Source organism: Rattus norvegicus, chromosome 1 (genome assembly GCF_021556685.1).
Source record: "Rattus norvegicus strain SHRSP/BbbUtx chromosome 1, alternate assembly SHRSP_T2T, whole genome shotgun sequence".
In the NCBI taxonomy this organism is placed as follows: Eukaryota; Metazoa; Chordata; class Mammalia; order Rodentia; family Muridae; genus Rattus; species Rattus norvegicus.
This window is the reverse complement of record NC_141534.1, coordinates 102638878-102655112: the sequence shown is the minus strand read 5'-3', so window position 1 is coordinate 102655112 and position 16235 is coordinate 102638878.

Here is a 16235-nt window from a genome sequence, read left to right as displayed (position 1 = left end):
AAAGGGTGCTGTGTTTGATTGTGGTCCGAAGCTTTGAAGCACTACTTGGCATCTCCTTCCTTGGAGGTCTCACTGTTTAAACATAACAGATTTGATAGCTTGTTGGTAAGGTGAGGTCCAGCTTGTCTCCACTAGGTCATCTTCATGTGAATCCGGTAGTTATACGGTTTTGTTCTAGGGATATTTCATTTCTTTAATAACGGTTTTAGCTGACATTCATGGAGAGAATGAATCCTTAGAACTGTGCCACTAGTGAAAGGAAATCCTGTCTAGAGTTTCTTTACAAAGCTGTGTCACACCATCCTTTGGGCCCTCTGCTGGAAAAGTAGAATCAAGTCTCAAATAATGCCTTTTAAATTGTATCCTCTAGTATTATAGATGTAGGACAGTACTGTATCATACCTCTGTGGATGTAAAATAGCTTGTACCTGCTTTATGATACGTAGTAGTGACCGTGCTTTATCAGAGCTGTTTTTAATGATGTTGCTCAGAATGTTTTCTTTCCAGATGATGATTGAGAAGCTAATTTAAAAAAAAAATGGTTCCAGGTACCACAAGAGTAACAGAACTGTGCTCTTTTCTCGGGTTTTGTTTTTTTTTTACTTTTTTTTTTTAATGGAGTGTGCTGGATGTCTCTACAGTTTTGTTCAGATGACTGCAGAACCTGGAAAAGCTGTTGCTGCTGTTGATGCATAACACACTGCTATTATTGGTCTTTTTATATAAATATAAATATATATATACAGATATATAATTTGAATTTTTTGAAACTTTACCTATGCTGTCAACTTTGGAAAAAAGTATCCCCGTTTACTGTGTTGAGTTGGCACTGTACAGAAATTAACAGCCATATTGGTCTAGAAATGTTGAACTTAAGTTTTTTCCATTTGTACAGGGGTAACACACTGTATTAAATATGTAAGGTCTTATATACGTGGGTTTGATTACAAAATCTAATAAAGTATTCTCCAAATTAAAAAAAAAAGAAGAAGAAGATGAAGAAGAAGAAGAAGAAGAAGAAGAAGAAGAAGAAGAAGAAGAAGAAGAAGAAGAAGAAGAAGATGACGACGACTCAAAATTGAGTGGGAAGTTGGGGGAGGGAATATGAATATGTTCTAAATGCATTGTATGAAATTCTCAAAGCATTAATAAAAATATTATTTAAACAAAAAAAGAAAAGAAAGTTCCTCCATGAAACAAATCAGTCCATTCGTTTTTAATTCATCTTGTTCAAGATTGTGGGCATGGAAGGAATTAAACCAGGTTCTTTGCCAGACTATAACATGAATGGATTCTAGTCCAGTTCCCAAGAGAGTCCATAATACCTTGTGAAACTTTACAAGCTAGGCTTCACAGTCTGCATTTCTCTCTGCATTTTGGTCTTCTGAACTCTAGTCAGATGGCCCATTTAGTGTTGTTTGCAACCTTCTAGGGCTTCTCTAGGTTAGAATTCTAAACTCTTCCACATTCTTCCCAAGAACCTGCTCTAAAGGCCTATGAGCCAAGTGATCAGGTGTATGACAGTAATAACCCCACTCCCTGTAGCATTTTTCTGCACTAGTTACTTTTCCTCATTGTTGTGACAAATTGCAAAAAGCAATTTGAGAAAGGAAAGGTTTATTTTAGTTTACAGTTTGAGGTGATACAGTCCATTGTGGAGGCAAAGGCATGACAACAAGAACATTAGACAGCTTGTCACAATGTGAGCAGTCAGAAAGAAGTGAGCATTGATGAGCAACTCTCCTTATATTTGTTCACTATGGGATTCCCCACTCGTGGACTAACACTACAGCTAGCTAGAGTTGGTCTTTACACCTTAATTAGTCAATTGAAATCTTCACAGGCAAGCCTTTGAGGTTTGCTAACTCAATGTCTATATTCCTGGTAGGTTAACAGACTTCACCATCACATATCACAGAAACTGAAAAGATATTCTCCAAAAGAAGAATGACTATTAGCTGGGAGCCAGGTTCGATCTTACCAATCAACAGGGAAACAAAAATTAAAACTATCAGATACCACATTGTACCTGTGGGAAAGCCCTGAAGATGAGTGTTGTCAAGGGTATGGAGAACAGCGATCTCTTGAGCATTTATGGAGATGCACTTCATTTTACTCATTATGGTAAGCAAATACGGGGTTTCTACACACAAAGGAAACCAGCAAACAACCACTAAAAACAGAAATTGGAGGTAGCTCAGAAGGTAACAGTGAACATTTAATTCATCCAGTCTAAGGGCCAAAATTAAGATTTCTGTAGGAAGTCAGATGCCTGCAAGCATCTGTGAAAGGTCGTACACTGTCTGCTGCCCCCCTTGTGCAGCGCATGTATGTACATGTGCTCATGTACTCAGACACACACAGAAATAAAATAGATTTTAGCTATGTGGTGGTGGCTTACACCTTTAATCTCAGGATGCAGAGGCCAGTGATCTCTAAGTTCAAGACCAGCCTGATCTATAATCAGGTAATTGACCGAGTTTTGTGTTTGTTGCTATAGTAAACACCTGACCAAATGCAATTTCAGAAGGTGTCATTGTTAGCTTCAGTTGTCACCCTGACACATTTAGAAAGATAAAAACTCAATTGAGAAAATGTCTCCTGAAGATTGGCCCATGATCATGTCTGTGGGGCATTTTCTTGATAGTTAATTGTTGAGGGAGAGTCCAGGCAGTGCCATCACTATGCAAATGGACCTAGACTATAAAAGGAAGCTAGTGGCACATGAGTCCAGTACTGGGTCAGTAAGCAGTGTCCCTCCATGGTTGCTTCTTCAATTCCTGTCTCTAGGGTCTTGCTTCAGTGTCCCTTGATAATGGACCATAAGCTGAAATAAACCCTTTTCTCCAATGTTGCTTTTTGGTCATAGTTTATGTCACAGTAACACAAAGCAATCCAGAATATGAAGAAAGAATTGTTTAATCTTACATATTAAAGTCTATCATCTGAGGCAACCTGGGCAGTAGCTCAGGGCAAAAGCTTGGAGCACAAACCAGGAAAGAACAGTGCTTAAGGGCTTTTTCCATCGGGCTAATATGCATCCAATTTTCTCATACAACCCAGAACTACCACCCCAGGGATGGCACTGCCCATAGAGAGATAGGCTCCAGGTATCACTTAGCAACAAGAAAATGCCCCATACACTTGCCCACAAATAAATCTGATGGGGTAACTCAACTGAAGTTCTACCTTCCTCAGTGACTGCAGTTCATGTCAAATCGACAATACAATATAACCAGCATTCTCTGTCAATGCTGGCAAAGATATAGCAACTAAGGCAGGGCAGGGATCTGCCCATATCTAGTACCGTGTTTCACATTTATATCTTTTAACCAAGTCTTCCCACATACAACTGTTTTGTCTCTTATAAATACTAAGCTCAAAAAACACCCAATAGAATGCTTGCTGTAGTGAATTAATAATGAAAATTGGAAGAACATTAACGTCCATCTCTGGATCGATAAGTGATAAGTGATGAAATTTAATAACGTTACCTACATTTTCACTTAAAGAAAATCATAAATGTGTTAACCACCGTCATGTGTCATAGAAGAAATATGCAAATGTTTTGTTACTGTATTAGCCTCCAGGACATTCAAAAGTGCTCTTGAGGAACACTGTGGCTGAAGATCTGAATTGCATGAGAATTAAAGATAATCTGTACTTAGCCTTATTTATAATAGCCAGAAGCTGGAAAGAACCCAGATGCCCTTCAACAGAGGAATGGATACAGAAAATGTGGTACATCTACACAATGGAATATTACTCAGCTATCAAAAACAATGACTTTATGAAATTCATAGGCAAATGGTTGGAACTGGAAAATATCATCCTGAGTGAGGTAACCCAATCACAGAAAAACACACATGGTATGCACTCATTGATAAGTGGATATTAGCCCAAATGCTCGAATTACCCTAGATGCACAGAACACATGAAACTCAAGAAGGATGATCAAAATGTGAATGCTTCACTCCTTCTTTAAAAGGGGAACAAGAATACCCTTGGCAGGGAATAGAGAGGCAAAGATTAAAACAGACACAGAAGGAACACCCATTCAGAGCCTGCCCCACATGTGGCCCATATATATACAGCCATCCAATTAGACAAGATGGATGAAGCAAAGAAGTGCAGGCAGACAGTAGCCAGATGTAGATCTCTCCTGAGAGACACAGCCAGAATACAGCAAACACAGAGGCGAATGCCAGCAGCAAACCACTGAACTGAGAACGGGACCTCCGTTGAAGGAATCAGAGAAAGGATTGGAAGAGCTTGAAGGGGCTCGAGACCCCATATGAACAACAATGCCAAGCAACCAGAGCTTCCAGGGACTAAGCCACTACCCAAAGACTATACATGGACTGACCCTGGACTCCAACCGCAAAGGTAGCAATGAATAGCCTAGTAAGAGCACCAGAGGAAGGGGAAGCCCTGGGTCCTGCTAAGACTGAACCTCCAGTGAACGTGATTGTTGGGGGCAGGGCGGTAATGGGGGGAGGATGGGGAGGGGAACACCCATAGAGAAGGGAAGGGGGAGGGGTTAGGGGGATGTTGGCCCAGAAACCGGGAAAGGGAATAACATTCGAAATGTAAATAAGAAATACTCAAGTTAATAAAAAAATAGAAAATATTTTTTAAAAAAAGATTTAAAAAAAGATAATCTGCATTTGTTTTTCACAAAGAAGTTTCTAAACTAGCATGGGTAATTAACTTGAGAGGGATGATGTAAGTATGTCTTCTTGGCCACTTCTCTAGGCTGCTAGTTTGTCTTCTTCTCTCCTGGAACTTCTGGGAGACGGGTCCGCCATCCCTCACGTCTCTTCAGTCTGCATGGTCTACAGAAGACAGTGCCAATAAGCGTCTTGATAAGCAGGTTATGAGAGACAGTGGCAGTGACTAAACTTAAGCAGATGGCTGAGCTGATCCAGGGTGTCCATGTAGGCTGTCAAGACATATGGGATTCCTGAAATGAGTCATCTTCCTTTGACACTTTAATGATCAAATCTGATAAATTGTTAAGAATCTATCCCTTACCGCCAAATGTCTCCCCCACACTCTAGTATAAATTTCACAAGATGGTTTTAGGGCTACTGTGATATAATTTGCTGAACTCTGGCTCCTGATAGAATTTGTCTCCATGCTTCTTGTGGATACGGATTCTGAAATAAGGATTTACAAACTTAAAACGTTTCTTCAGAAGTGAATCCAGGAAACATAGGTCGATGTGTTGAGAATTGAGAGCAGGAGGCAGGGCTGAAGGGCGAGCCTGTGAGCAATGACACTTTGGCCGACAGGATCCCTTTGCACAGTATAAGACAGACAAAGGGAAGAAGAGACACCACAGAAGCTGTGCCATCACATGCCAGCCCAGTTGGCATGCCACTGCGAGTGGTTCACGAGATGATTTCTCTCTTACCAGGTTTTCAAAAGTAAAAAATAGAGCAAACTGTGGCCAGGACACCCTGATGCATGGCTACAGGACCAGCTGAGGCAGGAAGATTGCTGCTCCCAGATGTATGAGAGATTACCCTGAGCACCATAGTGAGACCCCATCTCAACTTTTAAAGCAATAACTAAATAAAAAGAAAAACGTGAGTCCTGATCTAGAGAGAAAGCCCTCAAGTGATTGAAAGTCCCTTGTGTAAAGTTAATGCCTGAAGGGGTCTGGGTGAGACAAGACTTTACCTTTTACACATATGGTATAGTTAAGTCTCAACTGATAGGGAGAACTGAATGAAGATTTATATCTTGGTACACGGCTTTAAAGAATTTCAAGGCATGCCCACCCTGTGATTGTATTTGCTAACTAATCTGCCTAATTCATTCATTTTCCCTCATCTCTCAACACACATAGACTTAAAAATTACGACGCTTTAATCAGAAGTAAAATATTTTGCCAAAATAGATCACTGTGAATGGAAATTGGAGCTTCTCTGTGAGAAAGAGTGTAGCCAGGCTCAGAGGTACCATAGCCGCAAGAATAGCCCTGGGAAGAGGTCGCTGAAGCAGGGTAGCTTCTCACTAATGCGGGTAAATGGTCTTTAGCGGTTAGGGCAGGAGCATGATTATCACAAGGGGAGTCTCCGGGCATGCTCCATAAAAGAGACCATCTGTGGCTATTTGGGAAGATGTGCATCTAGCTCTGCTTTGGCTTCACAAGAGAGGCCACAGCACCACTTCTGAGTTTGTGTCTATGTCCCTAACCTCACCACACAGGAGGCCAAAAGAATCTTACCCTGGCAGGCATGGATGAGTCTCCCAAGAAGAGGCCTTCAATTCAGGGCCTCTGAGTCTTGTGTAGAGAAACTGTTATAGAAAAAATAGAGCCCTAGAAGAAAAGACTATGTCCCTGACAGTTCTAAGTTAAGATCTAGGAAGAAATTCTCCACCTACCAGCTTTTCACAACAACGAGAAGGTCATTTCAAGATATTGAAGAGCCAGGCATACCCACTGTCACTTGTAAAACCAACAAATGAGAAGCGAAGGTAGTAGGGTCATCATGAGTTTGGAGATAGCCTGGGCTACAGAGTCTCAAAATTCACAAAAACAAGAAAGAAAAAGAGAGAGAGAGATTGAAGAAAATATACACAGCAAAGACATTTAAAATGGTTTCCTCAAAAGAAGCAGAAAGGGAGCTAGAGAGATGGCTCGATGGTAAAGAGTACATATTTCTCTTCCAAGGAACCTGAGTTCAATTCTTAGCACCCACATCAGAGGCTCACAGCTGCCCATAATTCCAGCTGCAAAAGACCCAACACCTCTGGTCTCCATGGGCAAACACACACACACACACTCACACACACACACACACACACACACACACACACACAACATACACTCACACAGACACGTGATTAAAAATATATGTTAAAGAGGAAGACATGAAATATCCATATATCGCCTATGTCATGATGCATACAACCACAGGTTTGGGGGCCAAAGAGCTAGGGGATTGGGGCCAAATGCTTTGAACGGTGAATGAACATGCTTTGTCATGAACCTTGTGTATTCCCCTACCGCACGCCAACTGACACTGTCTACTCCATCTACATAAATTCCATTCCTTAAGTTAAATCTCAGCCTGCCACTCCCTCAGTGACCCTTTCCTCTCTCCCTCTGTAATAAAAAGATGATAATCAAAAATTATGTTCAGCCCTGTGAAACCAGTATGCATACTCTTGTTGCCCAAACAGTTTGAGAAGTAGGTATGTTCATGACCCCAACTCATTTCTTCCTCCCAGAGTCATGGCAGACCTTTTCCTGTGTCCCCACCATAGTGATGTGGCCCTCTGAGGTAGCTCTAGCAGCCTCTGCCTTTTGATTTAATGGTGGTTGTTTGATTTAATGGTGGACATCCAAGTTTTCTCACTGAGAACTGTATCCCGAGGATGTGTAGTTTTCAACCATGCCTGCTCCTGTGTGTGTGCGTGTGTGTGTGTGTGTGTGTGTGTGTGTGTGTGTGTGTGTGTGTAGAAGTATATGCACACACCCCTTCAAGGAAGATGGGCAGTAAATTCTTGCTGTATGAAGACATAAAGAAGGAAATATTTGCCTGAGTTTCTAACATTCTTCACTTTGTTTAAGTTGGTTTTTTTATATCACTATGACCATAGGTGCCTGAAATAAACACGTTCAATGAAGAAATATTGACTGCAGTTCATGGTTTCAAAGGAACAACCTACAGAGGCTTGGCCCTATGCCCTTGAGCAGAATCATTGCAGCAGGAACGCATGAGAGAGGACTAAACACCCGCCAAGGATCCTTTTCCCTGTGAGGCACTTCCTCCAAGTGACTCCACCTCCTAAAGGTTCCCCAACCTCCCCAACAGAGCCATCCACTGACATCTGAATAGCATATGGGCCAGTGTGGCATTTCACATTCAAAGTATAATATCTTCACTAAAACTCGAAGCGTGATTCTGAGGATGGCATTTGTTGAACTGTCTGCTTGCGGCTGAGTGAGTAATTTACGGATACTTCTCTCATTTGAAGGTATAAATGTTCTCATCCTGATATTCAATCACACTCTGGTTAGTGTGAAGCCCAATGGAAGTGTGGTCTCAAGGCCAGATAGCTGTTATCACCCTCTGGATAAGAATAAACAGCCTGGGTCTATTCACTTGCTTGAAAGAAGATGATAGTTCAGGAAATAGGCACCTCAATATCTTCTCTCCATACTGTAGGCATAGTCTCGTGAGCCACATACCCAGGTCCAACTACATCACAGTAGCATTGGCTGCATTTTTACCTGTTTGCAGCCAGGAGCCCTTACTGGTGGCTGTGAAAAATACATGTCTCAAAACCCCCAGACATAATGAGGGTTCTATTAGATGAAGGAATCCTTCCTCCATCCCATACTGCTATTCATAAAAGAGGAACTCCGGGAATGTGAGTTGGAAGCTCAGCCTTTAAAAACTTTAGTGGCTTCTGAGACATCCCTCATAGCCATACTACCCAGCTTTGCCAGACTAGGGCTGGTCTCAGAAGGTTCTCTCCTTAATTTTATCCCTATCTACCTGTTCCAGTATAACTTCCAGCCTCCCAGTTATAAAATAAAATCCCCTATGTACTTAATTCATGGACAGTAGATGCCAAAGATGAGAGGCAGCGATGGGTGGGCCACCTGGGTTCCTAGTCATTGGCTATATAGCAACAAATTTGGAAAGCAAGTATCTGAACAGGTTAATTTGCATTTAACAAGCTCTTGGGTATAAGGTTTGCATTTATTATGCAAACTCTGTGGTAGTTGTATGAGGGTATCTATTGCTGCTTCCCATTACACATTAGGAAACTGTCTGCGAAGGGTTAAATAAGTTAACTTAGGTCTCAAACTAGTGTCAGGGCTAGAGTCTGAATGTATTCTGAAATCTTGCTCCAAAGCTAGGCTTTAATAATACAATATGCCACTTTCCATTTTAGCTTTTTTCCACATAATTAAGCTACAGGTTTCTCTCCTGCCAATGTTTCTCTACCAATCTCTAGTTCGTGGGCTTACCCCTGTTCTGAGTTAAATGAAAATTCTGAAGTCATCCTAAATTGCTCGGGGAAGTCACCTTTCCGAGAAGCCTATATAGTCCCTACGGAACTCCCTGTCTCCTTCTTTTAAGCAGGAAATACACATGAAATAAGACCTTTAATTAGCCCCCACTATTAGCACCTACATCCTGTAATAATTATCTTTGGCGATGCCATCTTCAGTCCCCTGGGTAGCATGGATATTATGGACTATTAGAAGCTGTTCTGAAAGCTGGCCGTCAGTCTGATTCATATTAGGCCAATTACTTTTACTAAAATTAAAATTTGTCAAGGAGACTTTGATGAAGAGTCTTGGCAGCTGAAAGAGCCCGTAATGAGCTGCAAGGCACTCTTTGGCATGAGCACAGTGGTTTCATATCAAGGGGAAAGCCTGGTTGTTAGCAGAAGAACCTGAGATCAAAGGAGCACACTTCCCTGCCTCGCATGGCTACCGCCAGTGGAATTGACTAGCAGTTAGGTCGTTACTTGTTTTATAGAAACAGGGGTGGGTTTGAGTATCTAACAAAGACCAAAGTGGAAAGCTTGAACCCCCGATATGCCAACAAGAAAGTTGGTGTCGCCAATCTAGTAGTTACCTACACTGTACCTACATCTGTCCTTTTCTTGTCCTTTACAGAGCTCCACTTTGCTAGGAGTAGCAGTGTGACTAAAAGCGATCCTTTCTCGTCCTTAGGAAAAGGAGGGGAGCTTTGGGTTTCTGGCAGAAGTTTTCTTTTTCTAAAAAAAAAAAAAAAAACTAGCTACTGCTTTGTCTCCTCTTCTTTTATGTTTGCCAGAAGTGAAAGAAGTGAAGCTCACATCTTGTAACATGAGGCTAGAAGTTTAAGGACAGAACACAACCTGCTCTGAACAGAACGGAATCCAAGAGAAGTGCCCAGTTCCTTGAAGGCTCCCGGTGAGCAGTCCCACAGTGCTGCCCTGATCACCCCTATGTTAACGTTACAGTTCGTTTCATTTGCTTGCTCTTCAGAGTGTTGCCAACCGGTACAACTAAGGAGACTACCAGCAAAGAATACACAATGACCGCAGCTGAGTGGGACAAATAAGACAGTGCAGCTGGGAGCTCATTCCAAAGACAGCGCAGGGCTATGGCCAAGTGTGGAATGAAATGCCGAGGCTCTGTCCCTGTTGTGAGTTTTACTCACTTGCTTCTGTTCATGTGTAGACCGATGCCATGCTTTCACATTAGACAGTGGCTGGGGATTAACTAGAAATATGACAATTCCATAATTATAGGTTTTTTTTACCAACATGCCCATCTATAGATTTCACATTTCTAAGGTGTGTCCAGTATCTCACTTCTGGCAATCTGGGACACTTAATTAAGCCTTTCTACCCTAAGCCCCTGAGAATAGTCTTTTCACGGTGTGAAAAAATCACCTTAGACTAGTGCACAACATCATCACAGGCACACCAGTGGAACATTCCAGAATAGAAGAACATCATAAATCTGCCCTACCAAGTTCCCTGGGCAATGAAGCATCAAGGGCTCCAGCTCCCACCCTGTGTCTCAGGGTTTCATCTTCAGTATGCACGGCTGACCTTGATATAATGAATGTGTTCCTGAAAATCTTCATTAAAAATTGACTCTCTGAAAATGCTAAAGGTATTCATTTGTCCACTATTTTAAAATGCAATTGTGTATGTGTGTGTGTGTGTGTGTGTATGTGCAGATGTGTACAAGAATACCATGCTATAGCATGCACATCGAAGTCAGAGAGAACAAATTTATGGATTCTGTTCTCTCCTCTTACCACGCAGGCTCCAGAGATTAAACTCAATTCATCAAGCTTACACGGTGTGCTGGCTAGTTTTTATGTCAACGTCACACAAGCTGGGGTCATCTGGGAAGAAGACGTGTCAATTGAGACAATACCTCTACATGATTCGCCAGTCGGCAAGTCTGTAGTACACTTTCTTGATTGGTGACTGAGGTGAAAAGGCTCAGCTTGCGGAGAGCTGTGCCACCCATAAGCAAATGGATGGTATAAGAAAGCTGTCTGAGCAAGACGTAGAAAGCAAGCCAGCAATCAGCACTCCTCCGTGGCCTCTGCATCCTTTCCTGCCTCTAGATACTTGCTCTGAGGTCCTGCCTTAGATGATAGACTAAAAACTATAAGGCGAAATAGAATCTTGCCTTCCAAGTTGCTTTGGCCATGGTATTTTATCACAGTAATATAAACTCTAAGACATACATACAACAAGCACCTTTACCTGCTGAGTCATCTCGCTGACCCCACTATTCGACTCATATGTAATGTTTGAAACAAGATCCTTCTAGATTTATCCCTGGTCTGGCTTTGAACTCAGTATGTAGTCCTGGAGCTCACAGAGATCTCCACTCTCGAGTGCTAAGATAACAGTTCTGTGATGCCCCTTCCTGGATCCCTGTTTCAATACTGAGTTTAAAGTCTTTTGTAAGATGGCTATTTTCTCCTTTAATCTGCCAGTAATTTGAAGCTACATTATTGGGCACCAATTTTCTAGGCTTTAGAAAAATAAAACCTTGAGATGATGTCAAGAATTATGCAAAGTTCATCTGCACCAACAAAGTCAATGCTTTGACTCTACCTCACCTTTGTTCTACTCCATGGGTGGCAATTCATCCTTTTGGGTAAAAAAACTTTCAGGGGATTCAAACCCATGACCTCATGGAAACAAGGCAAATGCTTCCCCCCAACCCTTTCTGCTACTGCTTCCTTCAAACACACACAATCAATCTTCTAGAAAATACTATTGACCCTCCTTCCAAAGTACATCCTATGTTTGACGCTTCCCTCTGTTGCATGTAATTTTATAAAACCACACTTGCTCCTTGCCCAGTGCCACGGCCTGCGCTATGCTCTGACATCAGCTGCTACCAATGGCCGTCTCACTCAGCCCCCATGGCTAGCTTCGCCAAGCTGCCCTGGTCTCACTCAGCTCCCCTAAGCCACCAGCTTATGTTTTTCTCCCAAGAAGCACTGGTTCCTCTGTGTCTGTTCCTCCAGCTGCCCCGTTTCTCCTCCTGCCCACCTTCGCTGCTGATAGAAAACACCAGACAGACTTAATATTTTAAAACTAGTCAGATAACTCAATGGCTAGGTGAGAAGAGTCTATTGCTCCAAACTCATCAGCTGTCCTATACCAGAATTCTGCCAGTGGTGGAAGCTGCTAGTTGCTCCCAGACCTGAAATCCTTCGTGCTCCTCTCCCCAAACAAAAGTTCTCTCTCTCTCTCTCTCTCTCTCTCTCTCTCTCTCTCTCTCTCTCTCTCTCTCTCTCTCTCTCCTTTCTCTCCCACTCTCCTCCTCCTGTCTCCTGTCTCCTCTCTCTCTTCCCCTGTCCTCTTCCTCTCTGTCCTCTCTCTCCCCCCTCCTTCCCTCTCTTTCTCTGTGTACTCCTCTGTGTACTCCCTCTCCCTCTCCCCTCCCCTCTGCCCCATATCTCTCTCTCTCCCCCTCTCTCTCTCTCTCCCTCCCCCCCCTTCCACCTGAGACTGGAAATCCCACCTTTTTTTCTGTTCACCCATTGTTCTTTATTGTGTCAATAAAGATGGTGGAAGCCAGTAGTTAGGCAGTGCTCTCAGGAAAAACACAAGCTGGCAGCTTGGCAAAGCTAACCATGGGGGCTGAGTAAAAGGCTGTTGGCAGCAGCTGATCTCGGAGCATAGTGCAGTCTATGCCTCTGGGCAAGGAGCAAGTATGTTTTTATAAAATTACACGCAACATCCCACCACCACCCTCCCTAATCTATGCCTCCACTCTCTCTTGCCTCAGTTACAGCAAGAGGCTCCTCACTAAGCTCTCTACTCCTGCCTTGCCTCACTATAGTCATTTGTAAAGCAAACTGGGGGATTTTTCCCTACAGAAGCACAAAGACCACACAAGAACACTCCCTTGAGTGAACACCAAAGTCCTTCAGTGACCTTAAAAGCCTTATGTGGTCATTCATACTGTCACCTGACTCCTCTCTTTACAGTTGGTTTAGCCATATTGGGAGCCTCACTGTCCCATGAAACCTTTACACAGTCTGTGACTTCTGCCTAGAACATTCCTCCAAGGTGTGTTGGCTACTGAGTTTCTTTCTCCCTGTGCCCCAGCTTGTAGTGCTATTTGGGGAGGTTGTAGAATAACTATGCGACTATGGGCCTTATTGTGTACCCCCCCCACCCTTGCCTCCCTAAACAATCTCTGCCATGCCCTCCTGCCTTATCACAGTCCCAAATTAATGAAGCCAACCAATCATTGACTGGAAGCACATAGTGACACATAGCCATCTGTGATTCGAACTGGGGAGGTCAGGTACCTTCATCTGGCCTCCTATGGAACAAGACACATACATGACACACATTCAGACATGAAGGAAAACATGCATACATAAAATAATTTTTTTTAGTGTCAGGTATTTAGCCTGTTAGACTCAAAGTTAGTCTTAACTACCGGGAGACCCCCTCAAATGAGACAGGAGAACAGAGTTCGATGCAAATGCAAGAGGTTTACTTTCCAACACGTCCAGGTCAACTTTCAATCAGTGGTATACACATATATATGGCAAGTGACTAGAAGGTGACCCCAAATGGCTATAACAAGCAGTTTTTATACTTTTTAGGGGCACAGGTTACCTCAGCAAGGTTACAGTTCAAACTTATTGGCTAACCATATTGACCTTTTAATCTATTGGTTAGCAAGCATGAGCAGATCATGATATGCACTCAAGCTCTATCTGGGACCAGAGGGCCAGGTACATCAGTCAGTCAGTACATCCTGCAGTTTTTCAAGAATATTTCTGCTCCTCCTAAGAACTATGGAGGGAGAATGCAACCTGGCCTACCCTTGACCCGAGACAGATGGGTGTAAGGCTGGTGAAAGCCCCTAGAGTCCCTCAAGTCACCCAACTAACACCCTCAGTTTTTCATAAATACTTGTTTAAGGACTCTGCAAACACACAGTTTTCATTCAGCTTATATTTCTGTTCTTCTCATTCAGCCATTAGTAGGAAATTGGAGTGTGTAATAAGAAAGGAGGAAGGGGAGGGTGTGGGGCTCTAACAACCATCTCTTGAAAGGCCTCAGGTGGCTCCCTGGATGTCTGTCCTCTCTACGTTCAGATCCTTCTGCTGTCCAGCTTCAGAAAAAAACGTGCCCTGAGCATCACTTCACCTAATGATATCTAGCCACCAACAACCCTTTAACCTCTTCCTCAGCCCAATGCACAGGGATGTACATTGATTGGCCCAGCTTAGGGTTGTGCTAACCTCTGGGTCAGCTACCCAGCCAGGAGACAGGAACGCACAGAGATACCATATAGTCGGGAGAAAAGGGGAAAGCAGCACAAGAGGTCTTAAGTTATTCTGAGAAAGGGTGAAGAGATCAACAAATAAACCAAAAGTGCCTCGCGCCGGGAGCTGTCATCTTCCCTGTCTATACATAAGCGACTGTAGAAAGCAGACACCTGAACAAGATGCCCCAGCGGGGATCATACAGCAAGAGGAGCAATGGACCATGAGCCCTGTGCAGGGGCGGAATCTACAGATTAGTAGATGGGTAGTGTTAGTCTTCTGCCCTTTCTGCCTATCCCAGAGGGCACACCCTCCTGCCTCTGTCTATCCTGAGGGAAGAGGGGATTATCTGGTCAATGGACTGCATGATGCCCTCCCACAGAGGACCAGTGTTACCAGGGAGTTAACGCGTGAAGAGTAGTAGGTTCTCACAGGAGTGGGGAACTGTTCTCTGATACTCTAACCTGCTCATGTACCCACTCGGTTTCGCTCTTTGGTTTTTCCCTCATTTCAGCCGCATCCTTCCTCCCAAGTCCTTGGTCACCACATCCATCAACATCATTCTGTCAGAATCTGATCTTTGAAGGACAAGAAAGAGAATGTGAGGAAAGTTTCGAGGACTCTGTGGGAAGACTAGAAAGTGCTTGCTAATGCAGCAGAAGAATCCAGAGGACAAAGATTTCTGCTTTCTAAGAGATGCCTGAGCCCTCAGACCTGGCCCTGAGGCAGACTAGTATCTCAGCAGCCACTAAGCATGGCCATCCATCTCCTGCCTCAGCAGCAGTCAAGCAGACAACCTGAAGGGAGCCTTTTAATTATCCTCCAGCTCAGCCAATAGATCAAATGCTCAAACTAGTGCCCACTCCTGGCTGCCACTGCTATCCTCCTGCTGGCAGTTGCTGGCCCATATCCAGGACTTTGTTTGGAAAACAGTAGAAATAACAACACAAATTTTCTTTAGGGGGAAAAAAACGATTCTCCACTCAACTATTTTTATTCCCTAGGCTGACAGTCCTTTTATAATCTCCAGTGGAGTAGACATTAATTGGGGATTTGAATGCATTATTTTGTAGGTGATAACTACATATTATTGGGTTGTCCTACAGAAGAGCAACTTCTCTTTCCAGTCTCAGGGTAGGAGAATTTTGTTTTGTTTTGTTTTGTTTTGCTTTGTTTTGTTTTGTTTTGTTTTTGCATCATCTCTGAGACATCCTTTGGCAATTCACTGTTGAAAGGCTTCATGAAAATCCCAAAGCACACCCTCTTCTTGACAATGAGGTGCACACAGGGCAACTATCACAAGCTCCAAACTCTCCCAGAGGGTAGGGATTAGGTATGGGGGTTGAGAATCATCCCACAGTACCACAAGGGACTAACTTGCAGCGTAGTTTTTTTTTTTTTTACTTTTTGTGTGTATATGCATTCTGTGTGTATATATGTGTAAGCATGTGTGTGTATGAATGCACGTATGTGTGTATGTATTCTGTGTATATATATGTATGTGTGTGTGTGTACACTGTGTGTGGAATGTGTATGGTGTGATACGTATGTGTGTTTGTGAATATGTAATGTTTGTGTGTAGTGTATACAGCATGTATGAGTGTGTTTCTGTATGTACATGTGTGTATTCTTCACCTGTGTGTTTTCATATGTGTGAAGGCCAGAGGTTGATATCAGATGCCCCCCACAAAATTCTGAATTAAGGGAAGATCTCTCTTAAACAAAAGAGCTCATTCATTTGGTTAATCTATCAAGTTCTGTGGATCTTCTGTCTTTGCCTCTGAAATGGTAGGATCACAGGTGTCTACCATATCTACTTATCTTTTATGAGAATGCTCAGGATCCTAACTCTGGTCCTCAAACTTGTGTGATAAGCACTTGACCTGCTGAGCCATCTCCCCAGTCCCCTCCTCTTGAATTTTCACTTAAAACTCTCTCTCT